At 35.0% G+C, this 10,174-nt stretch overlaps 1 long non-coding RNA gene across 1 annotated transcript; it reads right to left on the bottom strand.

The window, feature by feature from the left end:
- Positions 1–6,058: 6,058 nt before the first annotated feature.
- Positions 6,059–9,550, bottom strand: LOC141434398 (uncharacterized). Its single transcript, XR_012452056.1, has 3 exons — positions 9,361–9,550; positions 6,670–6,780; positions 6,059–6,164 (listed from the first exon to the last, which is right to left on the bottom strand). It is a non-coding gene; the product is annotated as an uncharacterized lncRNA (long non-coding RNA).
- Between the last annotated feature and the right edge of the window lie 624 nt (positions 9,551–10,174).

Genomic DNA, 10,174 nt, shown 5'->3' on the forward strand with positions numbered 1-10,174 from the left:
TATTCAGTATTTATTTAATTCCAACATTTCTTATAATAATTATTGAAGTTATTTAAGATAATAGGGAATATTGAGTATCCCCCTCCCTCCCTTGTTAGTAAAGGTGGGCCTAAAATAGTTTTTTAACTTTAGATTACTAGAAAGCTTACAATAAATGTGTAGTTTAAATATGCGGAGCACAATTTAAACAAAACATTAAAATATTTTATCGAAGGGAACCCTCTCCACGTGAATTCAACTCGTACTTGTCCGGCTTTTTTTATTATTGTCTGACTGAAACCAAATTTTAACAACAAGGCGTTTTTTAATAATTTATATATGGTACGGCTTTGATCGACTTGGCGCCTGGTATCCTAAGTATATATAATTCATCATCATCAGCCGGAAAATGGCCACTGCTCAGCTTCGAACGAAGGCCTCCCCCTTAGAACGCCGCAATAAACGACAACTCCCCACTTGCATCAATCGGTTGGTAAATTTTCGGTTACAAAATACGTCTCGATCGCGTTCGCTTTAAATCCTCAATTTGTATGGAAACACGAACAGCGCCTCTAGCGGAACGTTTGCGATGTTCGTGTTTCCATACAAATTTAGATTTTAACGTGAACGCGATTAAGACGCTGGTATTTTGTAACCGAAAACTTACACTAAGGGTACTGCAACTCTCACAATGTCGTCAGTTCACCTAGTGGGACGCCTGCCAACACTTCGTCTTCGGTTCGTGGTCGCCACTCGAAAACTTTTCTTCCCCAACGGTTATGTGTTCTTCGAGTGATGTGGCCCTTTATAATTTATTTTTTTTGGAATCTAGTCTATTGTTAGATTCTTCTGTTTTGGAAATCATTGAATGAAATATTCCACGGCTTGAAAATTTACAAAATGGTTTTGATAACAAAATCATTATTGTTAATAATTTACAATTAGTTTACAATTTGGTCTGAGAATCTTAATTATAGAAAGCTTTAATTTGACATGAGTGTAAGTAATAAATGGCAATAATTACGCGGCCAAAGAGGTAGATCAAAATTTAGGTTTTTTTTTTGGTGGTAATGGTTTTTTCCTTGTCTACCAAGTAGAAGACGAAAATAGTGTCATTTTACCAAAACCGTAATAAGTGGAAATCTTTGTTAGTATCAAGCTTTAGATTTATATGAATGGTTGTGAATTGGTACGAGAAAAAATTGCGGCTAATATACCGGTTGCTACAAAATATTGATTTTGGCTCAGTTAATGACTAAAAGAAAAGTACCTACATTAACACGAGCGCTAAAATTAACCTTCTTTAATTATCGTCCATTGTCTTAATAAAATAATTAAAATCCCAAAGTATGTTTACCTACATGTCATTCGATGTTATTAATCCAAGTTAATAACCACTGATATCAATAGAAGAGACACTCGTGTACAAACTAAGCTTCTAAGTCTTAAGTGCCCTGCCAAGGCCCTGCCCGACACTAGTTAAGGGAGATTCTCTGTAAAGTCATTTTAGCCCTTACGGGTCATTCTATTATTACCTAAGCACGGAAGAGGGGTCTTTGCTTTGCTCATTTTTGATGACATGGGGGCGGGGGAGGTCTAGATGGTGCTTATATCAGCAATATTTATTTATTATTTCTTATTTTTTTGCAATAACAATGAAGAAACAGAAATAGATTTAAAAGTATATATACCAATGTTTACGTAAGCTAGGGGGGAGGGGGTTAAAAATTACCAAAATTCTGCTTCCGTAATACTTGAATGACCCCTTAAAAATTAAGATCAAGGTAGGGCTAGAATATTAACAGTTTTTTGATAAAATAAATCATCATCAATAATAATTAAAACATAATCAAACAATTTCAATAAATTAATAATGGTGCGGATTGGGAACTTCACACACACCATTGAATTGCTTTGCAGGTTTGTGCAGATTTCTTCACTACGTTTTCCTTCCTTCACCGAGAAGCTCGTGGTAAATTTCAAATGTAATTTCTCACATGAATTTCGAAAAACTCACGAGGTGCGAGCCAGGGTTTGAGCCCACGTTCCTCTGCTTGAGAGGCGATAGGTCAAACCACTCGGCCACCACGGATCACGGCCTATTCTAAGAGGGGAGGAGGCCAGTGCCCAACAGTGGGGTGGGACGTATATAGGCTGGGATGAATCATAGTAAAACAAAATAAAATACAATAATGATCTCAAAACAAATCATCATCTAAAATCAATAACTAAGTACTAAGTTTATCACTTAAATATGCCTTTAGATTAAGTGCGGATTGGGAACTGTTGCAAACACACCATTGAATATGCTTTTTTAGGATTTTTGCAGATTTCTAATCTATCTTTACGTTCATAGTCCTTCCTGATACACCGAAAATGAATGCTCGTGGTAAATTTCAAATAATAATTTCGCACATGAATTTCGAAAAACTCAGAGGTGCGAGCCGGGGTTTGAGCCCACGTTCCTCTGCTTGAGAGGCCATAGGTCAAACCATTAGGCCACCACGGACCACGGCCTATTCTAAGAGGCGAGGAGGCCAGTGCCCAACAGTGGGGTGGGACGTATATAGGCTGAGATGAATCATAGTAAAACAAAATAAAATACAATAATGATCTCAAAACAAATCATCATCTAAAAATCAATAACTAAGTACTAAGTTTATCACTTAAATATGCCTTTAGATTAAGTGAAAATATGTATCGAAATAAACAGCATTTTTCTGAAAAATTCGAGTTGATTGTGGCAGAGAACTGTTGCAAAAACATTAATAACAATTTATTTCCACAGGAAATATAAGATCAATATTTTTATAATTTAATGCTGATTTTTTTAGCAGATTAAATAAATAATAGTACTATCTTTAGGGCCCGTGCGTCATAGTTTGTGATCCCGCCACAAAAAAATACTCTGATACCAAATAACACGGTGAAAATGGCCTTAATGAAATGGGAAAAAATATATACAATATACGAAGCATTGTATTATTACATTAACAACGTAAATATAACGAATTTAATAGTGAAACACATACGTTCCTAAAGCTATTGGCTATTGACATTAGAAATCAATGAGTAGGTACTTAAAGGTGATCAAAACAGAAAGCCGAGTTTAGACTTGCAAGAAAAATCGTGCAAGTTGTATTAAATTGCGAGGCCGTAAAGCCAACGAGTTTATAGTGTTCAATCGAGCGCCGCAATGTAATGCAACTTGCATGATTTTTCTTGCAAGTCTAAACTTGGCTTAATAAATTTTAATTTTACTGTATTACTGTAACGCTTTATTGTAGATACATACAACACATTCAATTAACAGCAAAAAGAAAAGGATATATATAAGGGCGAACTTATCCCTTAAAGCGAGCGTTAACCATTGAACGATTGATAGAATATCAGGAACAAGAGTAAACACCTATGGAATCATATTTATGCTCTAAACTGCGCATGGCGCGAATTTTTCTTTAATTATTCTTAACCTTTAATAGTTTTAGCCTTCACTAACCCAGTGATCTGTTCATTGTTAATTTTAACGAATCTCCTATTAACACAAAGCAGACAAAAATGTCCAAAAAATTCTAACATACAATGGATAAATCAAACTTTAGCCGACGTAAACTAACAGCTTACGAAATTGTACAGCTTCTTTGCTTACAGGAATCTGATTATTTTGCTAACATGATTCAGTAATGCTAATAACAAAAGTTTCGCAGAACGCCACGATTTCAGGCTTTCTAACTGCAGCACTACATCGCGTTGTTCGTATAGTCGTATTGGCAAGAATGAAAGAGATGCAAGTGTCGTTTACACATAAATGAAAAAGAACAAATTATAAACACGTTTTATAAAAAAAAACACGAAGAGAAAAAGTTATCTACGTACTTAAGTTCATTAAATATTTTGTGGAAAGGATTGTAAATGATCCTGACCGGCTCAAACTACGGCCAATAGAACCTGCAGTATCTATACTTGTTTAGAAAAACTTGTCATTAATATTTAGTTACTTACACTGTAAAAATTCCACAATTCGCTTTCCCTCCCAGACTATTATGTTAATACCTACAATTTTAAAGCGATTCTAAATTGTTATTGGTAGGATAAATTGCATGAATGGGCCCGAGGTATTATTCGAATAATATTACTCTTACGACTCGCATATCATTAATCTAGTTTACAATTCCGTTGACAACAAAAGTTAACTTACCGCTAATATTTACAACGAAATTGCTCACAACCAAATTATCATCACTTCGTCACTTTAAATGTTTTAAGTCGTTAATCGTTAATGAAATCCGAATTTGAATAATTATTGAATATGTTAAACGTTGCCAAAGTTCTGTTTGAATTTATGCAAATTTCGCGCGTATTCGATGGCTTCGCGCACGCGTTCGCCGCAAGCGGTAACGGTTAGATGATTGCAGTTAGTTCGCACTGGCTCACACTCTTAACCATTTCGACAAGTCAGTAGTGAGCGGATGTCCATTCGGAGCCGCGAACATCAACTATGTCGATGATAATATGGCTATCAGAACCGCGTGACGTTCGATTGTTGCATTTCTCCAAAGAATTTTCTATTTAAAAAAACTAGAACTCGTTCTTTTGTAAATATGGTAAACAATCGCTGTTTTTATTCATTTTGCAAAAGCTTTCAAAGAGATGATCCAATAGTATAGTTTGGTTCCTAGTCTTTGCAATTGACTTTATGCATGAATCCTAAAGATAAAATAAGCTTTTTTCTAACCGGCTTCTTCTATTTACTAAATCTTCAACAGTAGAGTGTGCTAGACTCACAACATATTTACTCCTCTATGTATTATAGCTTTCACTATTATTGACTCCTTAACTCACACTTTGTCGGTCCCTAACTGATTGCTCCGCTCATCCATTCAAAGGTTAAGTGGTAGAGATCCCTTAAAGGGATAAGTCCGCTTTTGTACGAACATCGCAAAGTTTTGTCAATTGTATTTTTGATTATTTTCTTTTGTACAATAAAGAGTTTACATTCATACTACTTAGGAATTAATAATAAAAATTATGGCAACAATTAATATTCTTTCATAATGACAATTAACTACGAACAGAAGCAAGGATATTACTCGCACACATAAAAAATATTAAACATGAAAAATCACGCAATAAGTTTTTTGTTAAAAAAAAAACATTTTTAATGCGAGCTTTTTTTGGTGGCTGTTATTTTTGTTCACTGTTCGTATAATTAACATTATCATCCAAACTACATATTACTAAATACCAAGTTTAAAGTCGATGCCATCGACCATTAAAGAGTTCCATTCTTACGGAGATGATGCTAGTTGAACCACCAGAAATTCACTACCAGATCATACCGGGTGTGGCCTGTGATATGAGTAAAATAATTAAAACATAGATCATACTCGTCAAAGTGAACAACATTAGTTCAGCGACTTTTAAAAATAGTTAGTTTTTTAATTTTCATTACTTACACTTTTAAGTTTATTCGAAGAAGCAATGTAAGTACCTAAAGCAAAATTCTTGATGTTTGTAGCGTGACATGCGACGTCAGATGAGTTCTAGGATAGCAGCACAGCAGTATTTAATTTTTATGAAAAAAGGAAGATTCAGACTTCATTATTTTTAAAAGTCGCTGAACTAATGTTGTTCAGTTTGACGAGGAGGATCTATGTTTTAATTTTTTGCTCGTCTCGTATTACAGGCCACACTCGGTATCATTGTACGAGTACTGTCACGAAACTTACATAACTAGGCCAATTTGAGCTCAATCTGATATCCGGAACTGGTCGAAAAGTTGTTTCCGAATTTTGAATCCACAACTCACAAACAAACTTACATACTTTACATAAAAAACGTTGCAAGTTAAATAAAAATCCTGTAAAAAGGGATAAAAGGTGTTTTGCTTGAGTAAAGTTCAATTCGAACAGGCATCTTCGGCCTACTCAGGGTCGATGCTTTTTAACTAAGTATGACCAAAGAAACCTTGCCAAATTATATTTTCAATGCGGTTATAATCGCTTACTGCTAGTGAATAAAATATATCTAGTTAAAACCCATTTCACTGGTTTACCCTATATGTACTTAGTACTTACCACTTCTTCATCCATCGTCACCAGCGATTTTAATCAGGTCATTGTTTCACCTTTTGAGAGGCCTTGCCAGGGCCTTGCTCTTTCCCGTGCGCGATCGCCAACTCGTCCCTGTTCCTCGACGAAAACCAATAATATAATAAACATTAAGGACTAAGCGTTACTTTGCGGTGGTCCATATCAAAGAACTAAAACAATTACTTTGCTCACCCTCGTCCTATGATTACGTTACGATTACGTAGCTATCATAATGTCACGGGGAGCAAAGTAATTGTTTTAGTTCATTGGTATGGACCTCCGCAGAGTAACGCCTGATTTAATAAATTATTTTAAACCGGCATGCGTAACCGTGTAGGCACGTTTATATTTTAAATTAGGTAACTAAGCGACATCGTCTAGCTGTTCAAAATAATTGGTTTGTTAATCTAACATCCGGTAGCATGGTGAATTTATTTTAGTTATGTTGCTCTGAAGATGAGCTCTGGTTGAGTCCGGAACCCGTCAGTGTAGTGTGGTGGTGATGGTGGGTGATAGATGGGTTTGTGTGATTTGCGTGTGTTCTTACAGTGTATAGATGGAGAAAATGCATGAACACACATTTCTTGCATAAACTTACCTATCATAAGGTCGCGAGTAAGAAAAGTAATTGTTTTTTGACCTCACTAGCTCAAAAAAGCTGTCATTATCCTTCTAAATCTGCGTGGAAAGTCGCTTTTTATCCTCTTGGCTGGAAAGAGTTTTTGAAATTCGAACGTTATCGTGAACGGGTGCCGCCTTGAAAATACATATCGACCACTTACTTTCACAACCTCGTATCTGGCCACAAAATTGCTTTAGAATCAGCTTTATGGTAAGTACGATAGTGTTGATTTGTTGTTGTATACATTTCGGGTAGATACGAGGTTGAGGAAGTAAGCGTTGAATATTGATGTGTTCACAAAGAAAGTTCTTCATACATTGTTGAATTAATATTTAAATCTGTTATTTTATTTATTTAGTAATAATATAGCTCATTTCAGTTTACTGAAATTATTACAAATGTGTCTATAATTACAAAAAAAAAATACAGAAGAAACAAGAAGAAAATAGGATATCAAATGATGAAAAGGGATTCGGAAACACACCCGAGAAAAAAAAGCACAATGACACGTTCTGAAACGTGGTTTGTCATTATTTCATTAATATAAATGCGTTAGTGTTTTCATTCTTGTTATTAGATAAGTATTAATTGATACCAAAAAAAATAGATAACATTTATTCACATTTTGTTCTATTACATAAGTTTTTCGTCTTTATTCACAAAAAATAACGACAAATAGGTAGATAGATATGTGGTCAAATTCAGAACGCACCTACCGGAGGGAAAAAGGTCACCACCAATAAGGTGTATTACCAATTCCAGTAAGTACCTAATAATTATTTTAATTTTAAGTAGGTTTAGCTACTTGCATAATTAAATGTAAAAAATACTGGCTAACTCACTTATCAACGTCCAACCCAAACCCTGGATCTAGAAAGCTGAACTTATACTTGGACTTCGAAATTCCCTCTTTTTATGGAGACAAGAACGTGGATGTATTTTATATTACCATGGGATGAGAATTCTGCGATTTAGAAGAAGCCATTGGCATAAGCTGGCTAGCATAACCTGAACTGATTTATAAGTGTTCAATTTATTTTCTTCCATCTACATCGCTCGATTTTAATGAAAATTTGCACTTTAAAGGTGAATATTTCGCAAACAAATCACTGAATCGAAAAAATCGGTTTTGCAACCCCCTAAAAGGTTATAAAAGACCTATCCAACGATACCCCACACTATAGGGTTGGATGAGAAAAAAAAACCGGCCAAGAGCGTGTCGGACACGCCCAAAATAGGGTTCCGTAGCTATTACGAAAAAAATTAAGTAATATTTATCTTAGGATTTCTTATTTTATAGGAATCTTCCAAGTTTAGGTATATTTTATACCTTAGGCTGCTATTTATAATATAATAATAATTCTCACGCAAACTTAGCCGTTATAGTTTTCCTTGAAAGTTTGATATACTTACTACCATCCTGAATTTTTTTTAATTTTTCCACCCACCGCTTTAGATTTTAGAGGGGGGGGACGCTCGATTTGAATGAAAATTTGCACTTTAAAGTTGAATATCTCGCAAACAGATCACTGAATCGAAAAATCGTCTTAGCAGACCCCTAGACCTATCCAACGATACCCCATACTATAGGGTTAATGAGTCCTAAAAAAATTTTTTTTTTTTAATTTCTAATTATATCATTTTGTCGGCATAGTTTACCTATATATCCGTGCAAAATTACAGCTTTCTAGCTTTGATAGTCCCTGAGCAAAGCCACGGACGGACAGACAGACAGACAGACATGGCGAAACTATAAGGGTTCCGTTTTTGCCATTTTGGCTCCAAAACCCTAGAAATCACCCCCACTTTACGTCTATGGGAGGTACCCTAAAAAAAATTTTTTTTTAATTTTTAATTGTACCATTTTGTCGGCATAGTTTACATATACATCCGTGCAAAATTACAACTTTCTAGCATTGATAGTCCCTAAGCAAAGCCGCGGACGGACAGACAGACAGACAGACATACAGACATGGCGAAACTATAAGGGTTCCTTTTTTGCCATTTTGGCTCCGGAACCCTAAAAAACTGGATGGCCAAGTAGTTAGAGAACCTGACTACGACGCTTGAGGTCCCGGGTTCGATTCCCGGCCGGAGCAGATATTTGTATGAATAATACGAATGTTACCTCTCGGGTCTTGGACGTTTAATATAATATTTAAGTATATTTATTTATATACTCGTAGGTTTATATTCGTTGCCTAGTACCCATAGTTTGGGACTAGGTCATTCGTCATCAAATGTAATACCAAGGTGTGAGTTTGACATAATATATTATTATGGAACAATAAAATCCCCTTTTTGATAATAAACAAAAAATAGCAAATTAGGATTTGGCCCTACATTATCCCATTGGTTCGTTCTTAGTTCAAGTTCACTTAAAGCGCACTTTATGGTTATGCAAGTTATGAATAAGGTAACTGATAATGTTGATTCATCCCAATTCATTTTATTTATCATAAACATTAAGAAGAAACGGAAATATCTAATTTCACTGACAGATTAGATTAGCTAAGTTTTTGCAGATAAGTAAAGTACCTCAAATCAAGATGCGTCATAAAGATCTCGTTCGATGAGACAATCAACTAAGCAATACTGATTAAGAATCATTCGAATTTAATGATTTATACGAGTATATCAATAAAAAAAGTATAAGTAAATAAGTACCTGCGTTAGTCCGCGAGTGCAACGAGATTGTATACTTTCACCATTTTATTTAAAATTCACTTTACTCCGTTATGTATTCACAAGGTTTAATCTTAATCATCGCTTAGAAAATTTACCTACTTATTTGACTTTGACACTTTGTATTGGACACATTTAAGAATTTTCATATTGAATTACAGACAATAATAAATATTTGATCAGTGGGTAGTTTCTGATTTCTATATCACAAATATATCAAGATACCTACATAAAAAACGGTTACCCGAAATAAAATTTGGTTACATTTATTACTATTTGATTAGAAATAGCACACTTTGCTCATGTACGTACAAAGCCAAAAGTCCTTTTTTTTTCGGAGTCATAGATATGTCTCCCATTCTAAGTTTTAACGAGCTAAGTACCGGCAACACTGGTAGTTTGTTAGCAAAATATTTTCGTGCAAATATTATCCATTTGAATTTGGAGGGTATGGTATGGAGACAAGCTTCTCGTTTTAATTAATGTATTTCGCAAGGTAACAACGTTAAACGCTAACCTTAGTTGCGAGCTACTTAATATAAACATCTTGGAACCGTAACAGCGTTATGCGTTTTGCGTACTATTAATATACGTCCCAATGCCGGCCATAGACATCATTTCTTTCACCAAAAATTAGCAAAACGTTCGAAATGAATTTCGCATATAATCAGCCGGAATACGCCACTGCTGAACAAAGACCTCCGCCTTAGAATGCCACAGTGAACGACAACTCGCCACTTGTACTACCGGTTTCCAGCAATTTTTACGATGTCGTCAGTCCACCTGGTGCAAGGCC

The sequence above is a fragment of the Choristoneura fumiferana genome, chromosome 13, assembly GCF_025370935.1.
Source record: "Choristoneura fumiferana chromosome 13, NRCan_CFum_1, whole genome shotgun sequence".
Lineage (NCBI taxonomy): Eukaryota > Metazoa > Arthropoda > Insecta > Lepidoptera > Tortricidae > Choristoneura > Choristoneura fumiferana.